This window comes from Chiloscyllium plagiosum, unplaced genomic scaffold (assembly GCF_037043375.1).
Source record: "Chiloscyllium plagiosum isolate Xiang-an unplaced genomic scaffold, Cpla_swu_hap1 HiC_scaffold_25, whole genome shotgun sequence".
NCBI lineage: Eukaryota > Metazoa > Chordata > Chondrichthyes > Orectolobiformes > Hemiscylliidae > Chiloscyllium > Chiloscyllium plagiosum.
Genome location: NW_028270163.1, coordinates 58,272,601 through 58,285,217, shown reverse-complemented (window position 1 = coordinate 58,285,217; position 12,617 = coordinate 58,272,601).

The following is a 12,617-nucleotide window of genomic DNA, read 5'->3' as shown; positions in this document are numbered from 1 at the left end:
CCACCGTGAGAGTCAGTGTGTGTGGGACTGTATCCCAGTGAGAGACAGTGTGTGTGGGACTGTGCCCCAGTGAAAGTCAGTGTGTGTTGGACTTTATCCCAGTGAGAGTCAGTGTGTGTGGGAGCTCTACCCCAGTGAGTGTCAGTGTGTGTGGGAGCTGTATCCCAGTGAGAGTCAGTGTGTGTGGGTTCTCTACCCCAGTGAGAGTCATTGTGTGTGGGTGCTCTACCCCAGTGAGAGTCAATGTGTGTGGGACTTTACCCCAGTGAGAGTCAGTATGTGTGGGAGCTGTATCCCAGTGAGAGTCAGTGTGTGTGGGTTCTCTATCCCAGTGAGAGTCAGTGTGTGTGGGACCCTGTACCCCAGTGGTAGTCAGTGTGTGTGTGGGGGGGGGCCCGTACCCCAGTGAGAGTCAGTGTGTGTGGGACCCTGTATCCCAGTGAGAGTCAGTGTGTGTGGGACTGTACCCCAGTGAGAGTCAGTGTGTGTGGGACTGTACCCCAGTAAGAGTCAGTGTGTTTGGGACGATACCCCAGGGAGAGTCAGTGTGTGTGGGACTGTATCCCAGAGAGAGTCAGTGTGTGTGTGGGACTGTACCCCAATGAGAGTCCATGTGTGTGGGACTGTATCCCAGTGAGAGTCATTGTGTGGGTAGAACTGTACCCCAGTGAGAGTCAGTGTATGAGGCACTCTATCCCAGTGAGAGTCAGTGTATGAGGCACTGTACCACTGTGAGAGTCAGTGTGTGTGGGAGCTGTACCCCACTGGGAGTCAGTGTGTGGGGGACTGTACCCCAGTGAGAGTCAGTCTGTGGGGAACTGTACCCCAGTGAGAGTCAGTGTGTGTGGGTCTATACCCCAGTGAGAGTCAGTGTGTGTGTGGGACCCTGTACCCCGGTGATAGTCAGTGTGTGTGTGTGGGACTGTACCCCAGTGAGAGTCAGTGTGTGTGGGAGCTGTATCCCAGTGAGAGTCAGTGTGTGTGGGTCTATACCCCAGTGAGAGTCAGTGTGTGTGGGACTATACCCCAGTGAGTGTCAGTGTGTGTGGGACTGTATCCCAGTGAGAGTCAGTGTGTGTGGGATTATACCCCAGTGAGAGTCAGTGTGTGTGGGACTGTACCACAGAGAAAGTCAGTGTGTGTGGGACTGTACCCCAGTGACAGTCAGTGTGTGAGGGACTGTATCCCAGTGAGAGTCAGTGTGTGTGTGGGACTGTATCCCAGTGAGAGTCAGTGTGTGTGGGAGCTGTACCCCAGTGAGAGTCAGTGTGTGTGGGACTGTACCCAAGTGAGAGTCAGTGTGTGTGTGGGACTGTATCCCAGTGAGAGTCAGTGTATGTGTGGGACTGTATCCCAGTGAGAGTCAGTGTGTGTGTGGGACTGTACCACAGTGACAGTCAGTGTGTGTGTGGGACTGTATCCCAGTGAGAGTCAGTGTATGTGTGGGACTGTACCCCAGTGAGAGTCAGTGTGTGTGGGACTGTACCCCAGTAAGAGTCAGTGTGTTTGGGACGATACCTCAGTGAGAGTCAGTGTGTGTGGGACGATACCGCAGGGAGAGTCAGTGTGTGTGGGACTGTACCCCAGTAAGAGTCAGTGTGTTTGGGACGATACCCCAGGAAGTGTCAGTGTGTGTGGGACTGTATCCCAGAGAGAGTCAGTGTGTGTGTGGGACTGTACCCCAGTGAGAGTCCATGTGTGTGGGACTGTATCCCAGTGAGAGTCATTGTGTGGGTAGAACTGTACCCCAGTGAGAGTCAGTGTATGAGGCACTGTATCCCAGTGAGAGTCAGTGTGTGTGGGACTGTACCCTTGTGAGAGTCAGTGTGTGTGGGACTGTACCCCAGTGAGAGTCAGTGCCTGGGGGACTGTACCACAATGAGAGTCAGTGTGTGGGGGACTGTACCCCTGTGAGAGTCAGTATGTGTGGGAGTTGTATCCCAGTGAGAGTCAGTGTGTGTGGGTTCTCTACCCCAGTGAGAGTCAGTGTGTGTGGGACTGTACCTCAGGGAGAGTCAGTGTGTGTGGGTTCTCTACCCCAGTGAGAGTCAGTGTGTGTGGGACTGTACCCCAGTGAGAGTCAGTGTGTGTGGGACTGTACCCCAGTGAGAGTCAGTGTGTGTGGATTCTCTACCCCAGTGAGAGTCAGTGTGTGTGGGACCCTGTACACCAGTGATAGTCAGTGTGGGTGTGTGGGGGGGGCCCGTACCCCAGTGAGAGTCAGTGTGTGTGGGACTGTACCCCAGTGAGAGTCAGTGTGTGTGGGACTGTACCCCAGTGAGAGTCAGTGCGTGGGGGACTGTACCCCAGTGAGAGTCAGTGTGTGGGGGACTGTACCCCTGTGAGAGTCAGTATGTGTGGGAGCTGTATCCCAGTGAGAGTCAGTGTGTGTGGGTTCTCTACCCCAGTGAGAGTCAGTGTGTGTGGGACTGGACCTCAGGGAGAGTCAGTGTGTGTGGGTTCTCTACCACAGTGAGAGTCAGTGTGTGTGGCACTGTACCCCAGTGAGAGTCAGTGTGTGTGTGGATTCTCTACCCCAGTGAGAGTCAGTGTGTGTGGGACCCTGTACCCCAGTGATAGTCAGTGCGTGGAGGACTGTACCCCAGTGAGAGTCAGTGTTTGTGGGACTGTACCCCAGTGATAGTCAGTGTGTGTGGGACTATACCTCCGTGAGTGTCAGTGTGTGTGGGACTATCCCCAGTGAGAGTCAGTGTGTGTGGGACTGTACCCCAGTGAGAGTCAGTGTGTGTGGGACTGTACCCCAGTGAGAGTCAGTGTGTGGGGGACTGTACCCCAGTGAGAGTCAGTGTTTGTGGGACTGTACCCCAGTGATAGTCAGTGTGTGTGGGACTATACCTCCGTGAGTGTCAGTGTGTGTGGGACTATCCCCAGTGAGAGTCAGTGTGTGTGGGAATGTACCCCAGTGAGAGTCAGTGTGTGTGGGACTGTGCCCAAGTGAGAGTCAGTGTCTGTGGGCTGCTGTACCACAATGAGAGTCAGTGTGTGTGGGACTGTATCCCAGTGAGAGACAGTGTGTGTGGGACTGTGCCCCAGTGAGAGTCAGTGTGTGTGGGACTTTATCCCAGTGAGAGTCAGTGTGTGTGGGAGCTCTACCCCAGTGAGTGTCAGTGTGTGTGGGAGCTGTATCCCAGTGAGAGTCAGTGTGTGTGGGTTCTCTACCCCAGTGAGAGTCAGTGTGTGTGGGAGCTGTACCCCAGTGAGAGTCAGTGTGTGTGGGACTGTACCTCAGGGAGAGTCAGTGTGTGTGGGTTCTCTACCCCAGTGAGAGTCAGTGTGTGTGGGACTGTACCCCAGTGAGAGTCAGTGTGTGTGGGACTGTACCCCAGTGAGAGTCAGTGTGTGTGGGACTGTACCTCAGGGAGAGTCAGTGTGTGTGGGTTCTCTACCCCAGTGAGAGTCAGTGTGTGTGGGACTGTACCCCAGTGAGAGTCAGTGTGTGTGGGACTGTACCCCAGTGAGAGTCAGTGTGTGTGGATTCTCTACCCCAGTGAGAGTCAGTGTGTGTGGGACCCTGTACACCAGTGATAGTCAGTGTGGGTGTGTGGGGGGGGCCCGTACCCCAGTGAGAGTCAGTGTGTGTGGGACTGTACCCCAGTGAGAGTCAGTGTGTGTGGGACTGTACCCCAGTGAGAGTCAGTGCGTGTGGGACTGTACCCCAGTGAGAGTCAGTGTGTGGGGGACTGTACCCCTGTGAGAGTCAGTATGTGTGGGAGCTGTATCCCAGTGAGAGTCAGTGTGTGTGGGTTCTCTACCCCAGTGAGAGTCAGTGTGTGTGGGACTGGACCTCAGGGAGAGTCAGTGTGTGTGGGTTCTCTACCACAGTGAGAGTCAGTGTGTGTGGCACTGTACCCCAGTGAGAGTCAGTGTGTGTGTGGATTCTCTACCCCAGTGAGAGTCAGTGTGTGTGGGACCCTGTACCCCAGTGATAGTCAGTGCGTGGAGGACTGTACCCCAGTGAGAGTCAGTGTTTGTGGGACTGTACCCCAGTGATAGTCAGTGTGTGTGGGACTATACCTCCGTGAGTGTCAGTGTGTGTGGGACTATCCCCAGTGAGAGTCAGTGTGTGTGGGACTGTACCCCAGTGAGAGTCAGTGTGTGTGGGATTGTACCCCAGTGAGAGTCAGTGTGTGGGGGACTGTACCCCAGTGAGAGTCAGTGTTTGTGGGACTGTACCCCAGTGATAGTCAGTGTGTGTGGGACTATACCTCCGTGAGTGTCAGTGTGTGTGGGACTATCCCCAGTGAGAGTCAGTGTGTGTGGGAATGTACCCCAGTGAGAGTCAGTGTGTGTGGGACTGTGCCCAAGTGAGAGTCAGTGTCTGTGGGCTGCTGTACCACAATGAGAGTCAGTGTGTGTGGGACTGTATCCCAGTGAGAGACAGTGTGTGTGGGACTGTGCCCCAGTGAGAGTCAGTGTGTGTGGGACTTTATCCCAGTGAGAGTCAGTGTGTGTGGGAGCTCTACCCCAGTGAGTGTCAGTGTGTGTGGGAGCTGTATCCCAGTGAGAGTCAGTGTGTGTGGGTTCTCTACCCCAGTGAGAGTCAGTGTGTGTGGGACCCTGTAATCCAGTGATAGTCAGTGTGTGTGTGTGGGGGGGGGGCCCGTACCCCAGTGAGTGTCATTGTGTGTGGGACTGTACCCCAGTGAGAGTCAGTGTGTGTGGGACTGTACCCCAGTGAGAGTCAGTGTGTGTGGGACTGTACCCCAGTGAGAGTCAGTGTGTGTGGGACTGTACCCCAGTGAGAGTCAGTGTGTGTGGGAGCTGTACCCCAGTGAGAGTCAGTGTGTGTGGGACTGTACCCCAGTGAGAGTCACTGTGTGTGGGACTGTACCCCAGTAAGAGTCAGTGTGATTGGGACGATACCCCAGGGAGAGTCAGTGTGTGTGTGACTGTATCCCAGAGAGAGTCAGTGTGTGTGTGGGACTGTACCCCTGTAAGAGTCAGTGTGTGTGGGACTGTATCCCAGTGAGAGTCATTGTGTGGGTAGAACTGTACCCCAGTGAGAGTCAGTGTATGAGGCACTTTAACCCTGTGAGAGTCAGTGTGTGTGGGACTGTACCCCAGTGAGAGTCAGTGTGTGTGGGACTGTACCCCAGTGAGAGTCAGTGTGTGTGGGACTGTACCCCAGTGAGAGTCAGTGTGTGTGGGTTTTCTACCCCAGTGAGAGTCAGTGTGTGTGGGACCCTGTACCCCAGTGATAGTCAGTTTGGGTGTATGGGGGGTGGCCCGTATCCCAGTGAGAGTCAGTGAGGGTGGGACTCTATCCCAGTGAGAGTCAGTGTGTGTGGGACTGTAGCCAGTTAGAGGGTGTGTGGTACTATGCCCCAGTGAGAGACAGTGTGTGGGGGTCCTGTATCCCAGTGAGAGTCAGTGTGTGTGGGACTGTATCCCAGTGAGAGTCAGTGTGTGTGGGAGCTGACCCCAGTGGTAGTCAGTGTGTGTGTTTGGGAGTGTATCCCAGTGAGAGTCTGTGTGTGTGGTACTGTACCCCAGTAAGAGTCAGTTTGTTTGGGACGATACCCCAGGGAGAGTCAGTGTGTGTGGGACTATACCCCAGTGAGAGTCAGTGTGTGTGGGTTCTCTACCCAGTGAGTGTCAGTGTGTGTGCGTGTGTGTGGGACTCCGTACCACAGTGATAGTCAGTGTGTGTGTGGGGGGGACCCCGTACACAGTGATAGTCAGTGTGTGTGTGGGGGGGACCCCGTACCCCAGTGAGAGTCAGTGTGTGCGGGACTGTACACCAGTGAGAGTCAGTGTGTGTGGGACTGTACCCCAGTGAGAGTCAGTATGTGTGGGTCTGTATCCCAATGAGAGTCAGTGTGTGTGTGAGACCCTGTACCCCAGTGATAGTCAGTGTGTGTGTGTGGGAGCTGTATCCCAGTGAGAGTCAGTGTGTGTGGGACTGTACCCCAGTGAGAGTCAGTGTGTGTGGGACTCTCTCCCAGCGAGAGTCATTGTGTGTGGGACTTTGTCCCAGCGAGAGTCTTTGTGGATGGGACTGTATCCCAGTGAGTTCAGTGTGTGTGTGGGACTGTATCCTAGTGAGTTCAGTGTGTGTGTGGGACTGTATCCTAGTGAGAGTCAGTGTGTGTGTGGGACTGTACCCCAGTGAGAGTCCATGTATGTTGGACTGTATCCCAGTGAGTGTCATTGTGTGGGTCGAACTGTACCCCAGTGAGAATCAGTGTATGAGGCACTGTATCCCAGTGAGAGTCAGTGTGTGTGGGACTGTACCCCAGTGACAGTCAGTGTGTGTGGGACTGTACCCCAGTGAGAGTCAGTGTATGCGGGACTGTATCCCAGTGAGAGTCAGTGTGTGCGGGACTGTTTCCCATTGAGAGTCAGTGTATGCGGGACTGTACCCCAATGAGCATCAGTGTGTGTGAGACTGTACCCCTGTGAGAGTCAGTGTGTGTGGGACTGTACCCTAGTGAGAGTCAGTGTGTGTGGGACTGTACCCCTGTGAGAGTCAGTGTGTGTGGGACTGTACCCTATTGAGAGTCAGTGTGTGTGTGGGGCTGTATCCCAGTGAGAGTCATTATGTTAGGGACTGTATCCCATTGAGAGTACGTGTATGTGGGACTGTACTCCAATGAGCATCAGTGTGTGTGGGACAGTACCCCGTGTCCCAGTGGAAGTCAGCACTATTCTCTTTATGTTGGGTTATTGATTCTATGATTAAGGAAGGATTGGTGTAACAATGTTTAAATTGTCTATTATGTGCAGTTTATAGAAATCCATTTCCAAGCAAAAATGTCCTTGGCTGCATAATTGTTTGCTCACTACAATTCAGCTACGATGCTATTTTAAAAATTGCCTCCATGGATTCAATGGAACAAAACTGTGTACGCAATACTGCAGCACGGGGGTGCAGCAGTGAGTTTTACTGAGGAGTATCTGACTTGATGATCCTCCAGTGTTCATCTGAATCACACTCACTCTCATTAATTCTGACAAGTACAATAGGTTGGCAATCACAGTGAGATTGTCACTCTGCTCCTGAGCGAGTGATCGTCACATTTCTGATGTGATATTTTGATCTGGACCACAGTTGTGTGTTTGTCCTGCATGATAGTCCTGAGACTCAAACCACCAGCATTTTTTCTCAGCATTAGTTATAGTTGTCTTATTCTGTGATTTAAATATCCATCAACACAGAAAGGCACTTTTACAGCTCCCGCTAAAGGGTAAGTATGCAAGGTCGAAGGGCTGAATGGCCTACTCCTGCACCTATTGTCTATTGTCTATTGTCACTGTGAGGTTCAGCTCTCAGGTGGGTAAGAATGCCCGTAAAGTAGGCACTAGTTGGATAGAGAGCCAGGAACATGACTGAGTGTTCAGGGCAGCTCAAGGTGGGGAGAATCATTGCCTAGAGCCAAGAGAGATCAGCTATCAGGTCTGGTGGTGTTGGGTAGGTGCTAGATCCTGGGGGAGGGAGGTCATCTCAGAAGGAGGGGGTGGGGGGTTGTCTCAGAGGAGCTGGGAGGGGTCGAGTGCTGGGGGAGGTGGGGTGGGGGTTCTTCAAATCTCAGGAGACCGGGGGGAATGTCAACTCTCAGGAGGGGGTGGTTATGTCAGGTCAGGGTCTATGCGGGGTAAGGGGGTCAGTGGGAATGTAGATAGGGGTGTGTTTCATAAATTGGGATGGTCAGTTGAATAGTTACTCAGGAGTTCGACGTGGTGTTTTATTGTCTCACTTTTCCTGAGTAACTATGAACTGGAGTTGAACCCTCCGAATTCTCCAGTTTGAAAGGACACTTTCAGTGGGTTCCAGGTGCAGGGGAAGTGCCCAGTAGAATCTCCAATTTCCCGGGGAATTTTCTTGGATATTGCTACATTAAGAAATCCATGCAGCCCTACCTCTGCTTCAGCGACTGCTATCAGAATATGTGGAAAATCTGAGCTAATGCTTAAAAACTGTGTGAACAAATATTCCTTTCTTGACACCAAGGATTTTGTCCAGACCTTCAATCTGATGTGAAAGTAATTTGCACACTGCCCTGCACTAGTATAGATAGTATTGGTCAGTTAGGGCCATCACTGGCCTCACCAGAGCTATGATCCAAGCTAGATGACCGAATATGAAGGAGACCCTTTTCGTGGGGTACAGGAATCACTGAACATGGACAACACCCTTAACCAGACAACCCCAACCTGCATCCACATGGGGTGTCAGGGTGGTTCGGTGGCTCAGTGGTTAGCACCGCTGCCTCACAGCACCAGGGACCCGGGTTCAATTCCAGCCTCGGGCACCTGTTTGTGTGGAGTTTATATGTTCTCCCCGTGTCTGTCGTGAGTTTCCTCCCACAATCCAAAGATGTGCAGGTCAGGTGGATTGACCACGTTAAGTTGCCAATAGTATTTAGGGATGTGTAGGTTAGGTGCATTAGGTGTAAATGTAGAATAGTAGGGGAAGGGAATGGATCTGGGTGAGTTACTCTTCGGAAAGATCAGTGTGGACTTGGTGGGCCAAAGGCCCTGCTTTCCACACTGTAGGGATTCTATGATGGTCACAGACTCCTGATGTTGAAACAAACACCCCACAGAGCCCTGCTGCAACTGAACTAAATGCCCACACCGATTGCAGGAATAAAACAAAATCACTTTATTGATGAGCAATGATAACTGTTTAATAACTATGACATATAGTATCATGATCAGTAAAGATTTATAATATAAAACTGACCTGGATATGATGGTGAATGACTGAAATTGGTATTGGTCAGTGAAGATGGTATAATGGTAATCACATCATGATGATGGCTGTCAGTGAGGGGCTAGCACAGTGGTAACGCCTTGAGAGACACTATCCAGAGGCCAGCTGTAATTCTCTGAGGGTGTGAGTTTGAATCTCACTGGATTCTTGGTAATCGAAGATGGAAGATGGGAAAAATTTCTAGCTGTAACAACTGCTCCTTTTTTGAGGTATTTTAGGTGTTGGAGGTGATTTCCACAAATTCCAGGAGCAGCAACTACTGTTTTATATGCTGTTGCATTGTTTTGGAACTTTGGGAAAAAAAAAGTCAAAACAACAGCAGTTTAAAAGGGAGAAGAGCAGACAAAGGAAGCACATGGTGAGGTCATTGCAGGAGAGAGAGAGAGAGAGAGAGAGAGAACCTACACAGTTACTGCCTTTGGTGTTTGAGTTGTTGTATCGCTGGACATCGGAGTGTGTCTGGGAAAATTAACAAACAGTGAAATTCACAACTAATCTTGGAGGAACCTGTTTGGCCAAAGTTCACAGCACAGAATCAGATAAGTTAATTGTTGGTTTAAGTGTGTCCAATAGAAAGGCTGTAGTAGTGAGTAGAGTGGGTTCTTTCTTGATTATATGTTTTTGGAGATATGTCTCTTGATTAAACTTCAAATATAAGCCATAACTATTAATTTAACCTGGGGCAGTGTTTGTAGAGGAATAAGACGGTGTTATTTTCTGGGTCTGTAGATTGAGAAGGAGCGAAAATGGCCTTTGCAGTGATATGTACTTCTTGTCAGAAGTGGGAGTTTAAAGAGAGTTTAAGGGTTACTGCGGATCATATCTGCCATAAATGTTGTTGGATGCGAATCTTATCAGATTGAATGGATCGGTTAGAGACACAGTTAGAAGCGATGAGAAATTTGCATCAGCAACAGTATGTGATGGATGGCAGTTATAGGAAGGGGGGAAAGTCTCAGATACAGTCACATAGATGGGTTAACTCCAGGAAGGGTAAGATGGGTAGGCAGCTAGTGCAGGAGTCTTTTATGGCTATACCCGTTTCAAACAAGTATGCTGTTTCAGAAAATGGAGGGGGTGATGGATTCTAAAGGGAACGTAGCACGAACAGCCAAGTTTCTGGTATTGAGACTGGCTCTAATGCAACAAGAGGTATGTCGGCTTCCAAGAGATCAATTGTGTTAGGGGATTCTGTAGTCAGAGGTACAGACAGACATTTCTGTGGCCAGCAGAGAAAAATCAGAATGGTGTGTTGCTTTCCTGGTGCCAGGATCAAGGATGTCTCAGAGAGGGTGCAGAATGTTCTCATTGGGGAGAGGGGCCAGCAGGAGGTCATTGTCCACATTAGAACTAACGATATAAGAAGGGAAAAGGTTGAAGGGAGACTACAGAGAATTAGGCAGAAATTTTAAAAGGAGGTCCTCAAGGGTAGTAATATCTGGATTACTCCCAGTGGGCGGCATGGTGGCACAGTGGTTAGCACTGCTGCCTCACAGCGCCAGAGACCCGGGTTCAATTCCCGCCTCAGGCGACTGACTGTGTGGAGTTTGCACGTTCTCCCCGTGTCTGCGTGGGTTTCCTCCGGGTGCTCCGGTTTCCTCTCACAGTCCAAAAGATGTGCAGGTCAGGTGAATTGGCCATGCTAAATTGCCCATAGTGTTAGGTAAGGGGTAAATGTAGGGGTATGGGTGGGTTACGCTTCAGTGGGTCGGTGTGGACTTATTGGGCCGAAGGGCCTGTTTCCACACTGTAATGTAATCAGTGCTACAAGCTAGTGAGGGCATGAGAAGGAGGATAGAGCAGATGAATGCATGGCTGAGGAGCTGGTGAGTGGGAGAAGGATTCACATTTTTGGATCATTGGAATCTCTTTTGGGGTAGAAGTGACCTGTACAAGAAGGATAGATTTCACCTAAATTGGAAGGGGACTAATATACTGGAAATTTGCTAGAACTGCTTGGGAGGATTCAAACTAGTAATGTGGTGGGGTGGGACCCAGGGAGATAGTGAGGAAAGAGATCAATCTGAGACTGGTACAGTTGAGAACAGAAGCAAGTCAAACAGTCAGGGCAGGCAGGAACAAGGTAGGACTAATAAACTAAACTGCATTTATTTCAATGCAAGGGGCCTAACAGGGAAGGCAGATGAACTCAGGCCATGGTTAGGAACATGGGACTGGGATATCATAGCAATTACAGAAACATGGCTCAGGGATGGGCAGGACTGACAGCTTAATGGTGCAAGATACAAATGCTACAGGAAGGATAGAAAGGGAGACACGAGAGGAGGGGGAGTGGCATTTTTGATAAGGGATAGCATTACAGCTGTACTGAGGGAGGATATTCCTGGAAATACATCCAGGGAAGTTATTTAGGTGGAACTGAGAAATAAGAAAGGGATGATCACCTTGCTGAGATTGTATTATTGACCCCCTAATACTCAGAGGGGAATTGAGAAACAAACTTGTAAGGAGATCTCAGTTATCTGTAAGAATAATAGGGTAGTTATGGTCGGGGATTTTAACTTTCCAAACATCGACTGGGACTGCAATAGTGTTAAAGGTTTAGATGGAGAGGATGTTAAGTGTGTACAAGACAATTTTCTGATTCAGTATGTGGATGTACCTACTAGAGTTGGTGCAAAACCTGACCTACTCTTGGGAAATAAGGCTGGGCAGGTGACTGAGGTGTAAGTGGGGGAGCACTTTGGGGCCAGCGACTATAATTCTATTTGTTTTAAAATAGTAATGGAAATGGATAGACCAGATCTAAAAGGTGAAGTTCTAAATTGGAGAAAGGCCAATTTTGACGATATTAGGCAAAAACATTCAAAAGCTGATTGGAGGCAGATGTTCACAGGTAAAGGGACGGCTGGAAAATGGGAAGCCTTCAGAAATGAGATAACAAGAATCCAGAGAAAGTATATTCCTGTCAGGGTGAAATAAAAGGCTGGTAGGTACAGGGAATGCTGGATGACTAAAGAAATTGAGGGTTTGGTTAAGAAAAAGAAGGAAGCATATGGTCAGGTACAGACAGGATAGATCGAGTGAATCCTAAGAAGAGTATAAAGGCAGTAGGAGTATACTTAAGAGGGAAATCAGGAGGGCAAAACGGGGACTTGAGATAGCTTTGGCAAATAGAATTAAGGAGAACCCAAAGGGTTTTTACAAATACATTAAGGACAAAAGGGTAACTATGGAGAGAATAGGGCCTCTCAAAGATCAGCAAGGCAGCCTTTCTGTGGAGCCGCAGAAAATGGGGGAGATACTAAATGAGTATTTTGCATCAGTATTTACTGTGGAAAAAGATATGGAAGATATAGACTGTAGGGAAATAGATGATGACATCTTGCAAAATGTCCAGATTACAGAGGAGGAAGTGCTGGATGTCTTGAAATGGGTAAAGGTGGATAAATCCCCAGGACCTGATCAGGTGTACCCGAGAACTCTGTGGGAACCTAGAGAAGTGATTGCTGGGCCTCTTGCTGAGATATTTGTATCATCGATAGTCACAGGTGAGGTGCTGAAAGACTGAAGGCTGGCTAACGTGGTGCCACTGTTTAAGAAGGGCGGGAAAGACAAGCCAGGGAACTATAGACCAGTGAGCCTGACCTCGGTGGTGGGCAGGTTGTTGGAGGGAATCCTGAGGGACAGGATGTACATGTATTTGGAAAGGCAAGGACTGATTAGGGATAGTAAACATGGCTTTGTGCATGGGAAATCATGTCTCACAAACTTGATTGTATTTTTTGAAGAAGTAACAAAGAAGATTGATGAGGGCAGAGCAGTAGATGTGATCTATATGGACTTCAGTAAGGCATTCAACAAGATTCCCCAAATACAGGGAGAACTAGCCATTTGGATACAGAACTGGCTCAAAGGT